This window comes from Trichoplusia ni, chromosome 7 (assembly GCF_003590095.1).
Source record: "Trichoplusia ni isolate ovarian cell line Hi5 chromosome 7, tn1, whole genome shotgun sequence".
Taxonomy (NCBI): domain Eukaryota; kingdom Metazoa; phylum Arthropoda; class Insecta; order Lepidoptera; family Noctuidae; genus Trichoplusia; species Trichoplusia ni.
This window is the reverse complement of record NC_039484.1, coordinates 9,697,547-9,700,767: the sequence shown is the minus strand read 5'-3', so window position 1 is coordinate 9,700,767 and position 3,221 is coordinate 9,697,547. Positions and strand designations below refer to the sequence as shown.

General features: G+C 35.1%; 1 pseudogene; it reads left to right on the top strand.

Moving 5' to 3' along the window:
• The first annotated feature begins 1,610 nt into the window (after positions 1 to 1,610).
• On the top strand, positions 1,611 to 2,878 carry LOC113495809 (annotated as a pseudogene).
• Positions 2,879 to 3,221: the final 343 nt, after the last annotated feature.

Genomic DNA, 3,221 nt, shown 5'->3' with positions numbered 1-3,221 from the left:
CGGGGTGTTAACTATGATGATGGTTCTAGATTTAGTTTTATACATTTCAACATTTTACATAAATTTCGATTTATATGATAATCATCATAACAATTTAGAAAAATCACAATACGAAAACACGGAACATAAACAATCGCGAACGAAAAGCGAATGAACTAAATGAACTATTGGAATGTAATTACACTCTTTGACAGTTGAGTGACACTTCAATATGACGGTTAGAGTGAGAAAACACTAGTTTTTGCCATACATTATAAAATTTTCTGTTTCATTTTTGAGAATTAACCTCAAAACTTTAATTTAAGATTTCTCAAAAACTACACATTTCCGCACAAAAACACTTTATATTATAACTCGGGGCATCATTGCCGATCTATTAAAACCAAAAACACCCAGTAATTCGTGCAGCCCGTTTCTAAAGTCAACCCTATTATAATGTTGATAAGCAAGAATCAAGTATTTTAAAGAGAAATGAAAAACCCAGTCAATGTGGTCTGCTTTGTTTATCTGCTTGCATTGACATTCAATAATATTTTACTTATATTCGACGACATACTCATAAAGCAAGACATACGTATGTGGTAGATGCGCAAATAGTCAAAACCACACAACAGCCTAAATAAATAAAAAATGAAAAATACCATGTCATGGCCCAAAAATATACACAAACACACAAACATGACACTGAACAAAGGACACTTACGTTTAGCTATTTCCTTCCTTAAATCTTCCACTTGGTCTATTATATCTTGTAAAACTCTGTTTGTATTATCATTTAGAGAGTTAAATTTTGTTAAAGCTTTATCCAAATCTTGTTCAACCCCAAGACACGAATCCATGGTTAAGTGATCACAATATCGTGGTATATAAACACCGTTACGTAGTTCTAGCAGTAAATACGGCAAATGTTACTAGGAAAGTCACGTTTAATAGCTATGTAATTTAAACAATTTAGATGTATTTTATGAAAACAGACATTTTGCTTTCTACTGAATTTCTAAATTACACAGATAAAAATGAAATGTCATTTACTTTTAGCACTTTCAAAATATTGGCTGTATTGGCTACAGAAATAAACAAGAGAGTTGCAAAGAGTTGCTAGGTATAATACTTTTAAGTTATTATATTAAAATTTGCTTATTTCTTTGTGAAGGAAGATTGCATTTAAAAATCTGTTTAAATTAAATAAAGTCAGATTATAATATAATTCCTGTTTTCATGCATTTACAACCCAACAGGGTAGCAAAAATCTTTTATTGACACAGCGTGCGTCTCAGGATTAACGATTTTTATTCAGTACATTATTTACAAAAGTTTAAACATTGTTAAGGATAAAAGAAGGAGCCCTAAATTGTTATTATTACACTACATTTTTATAAGACTGATTCTGTAAGCAACCAAAAATACTAAAATTCATGCTCTTAACTCTTGTCTTAAGGAAATGATATGGCATAGCTCTTTTAATACATTTTAAATGTTATTGTCAGTTTTTTTTCTGAGAAATACATAAGAATAGATATAAAACTGAATTCCACAATTTAACTGACTGGTTTTTCATTTGTAACGAGAATATTTTTTTTTATTTTTCAATAGATTATCTATCTACCATTCTTGAAGTCTATGGTTATTGCACAATTGTTCGATTTCGACCCGAATAGTTAGGTTAGAAATTTTTTGTTGGAAAATTTATTGAAATTTATTAAAACTATACTTACTGTTACTTTACAAATATGGCACAAAGTAAGCTGAACGACATGGCGGGCAAATTTGCCAAGGGTGGACCACCTGGTCTTACGCCGGTCTGAAAGTAGCTGCAGTAATAGGTGCGGCGGGCTTATGGCATCTCGCAATCATTGTTTACCGTGGAAGGTGGTCATCGGGCCATCATGTTCAACAGGATAGGAGGTATACAAAATGACGTTATGAGCGAGGGTATGCACTTCCGAATTCCTTGGTTCCAGTATCCTATCATATACGACATCAGATCTCGTCCTAGGAAGATTTCATCACCCACCGGTTTCTAAGGATTTGCAAATGGTTAACATCTCTTTGAGAGTACTATCACGTCCAAACTCTAGCTCGCTCCCCACCATGTACAGACAACTTGGCACCGACTATGATGAAAAGTATTGCCTTCCATCTGTAATGAAGTATTAAAATCAGTTGTTGCCAAGTTCAATGCCTCCCAGTTGATAACTCAGCGTCAGCAGGTCTCACTGTTGATCAGGAGGGAGCTGGTGGAGCGTGCTGCTGACTTCAACATAATTTTGGATGATGTTTCCTTGACTGAATTAAGTTTCGGTAAAGAATACACTGCTGCTGTTGAAGCTAAGCAGGTAGCCCAACAAGAAGCTCAGCGTGCTGCTTTTGTTGTTGAAAGAGCAAAGCAGAGCGTCAGCAGAAAATTGTACAAGCTGAGGAGAAGCTGAAGCTGCTGAAATGTTGGTAAGGCCATGGGAATGAACCCTGGTTTACCTCAAGCTGCGTAAGATTCGTGCTGCCCAAGCATCTCCAGAATGATTGCTCAATCACAGAACCGTGTGTTCCTCCCGGGCAACAGCTTGATGATCAACCTGCAAGACCCCACCTTTGACGACCTTTCCGAGAAGCTGACTAGAAGAAGTAACATGAGGCTGAGAGTGTGTCAGCTGAAGGCCTGGAGCCAGCGACCACTCTTACAGATGTTGATGCTGCTGTTATAATAGGTGGAGCTGCTTCAGTTGTTGTTTAAGCATTTTTCAAGACGAATAACATAAGCATTATAAATTGTGTGAACAGTCAGCCTACTCACAAAATATACTATTGCATTTTACGTTATTTAGTTGTAGGTTTATAGTATGTATGGGAATCTAATTGAAATAAAAAGGTTCAAAATTAATTTGTTGTTATTATTTTTTGTTGGCCTTAATGCATTAGGTGAAGCTACTTATTCCAAAATAATTTATGGTTAAAATTTAAATACATTAGGTAATATTATCTTTACGAGTATTATCCACTAATCAGATTACAAAGCTGTAGTCCAGTCAAGCAAATAAAGCCCTCAGCTCAACTGTATAGGGATGTTTAAAAACGAGTGTATTGTTGCTTTTTAACCTTCATTTAAAAATCTAGGACGTGATGGTGAACTCAAATTAGTTCTGACCTGTGGCTTTTTTATTCGAAAATGAAAATGGTTAAGCCAAACAAGCTGACTTCTCGGTTTGAGCAACGTAATGTCTGTA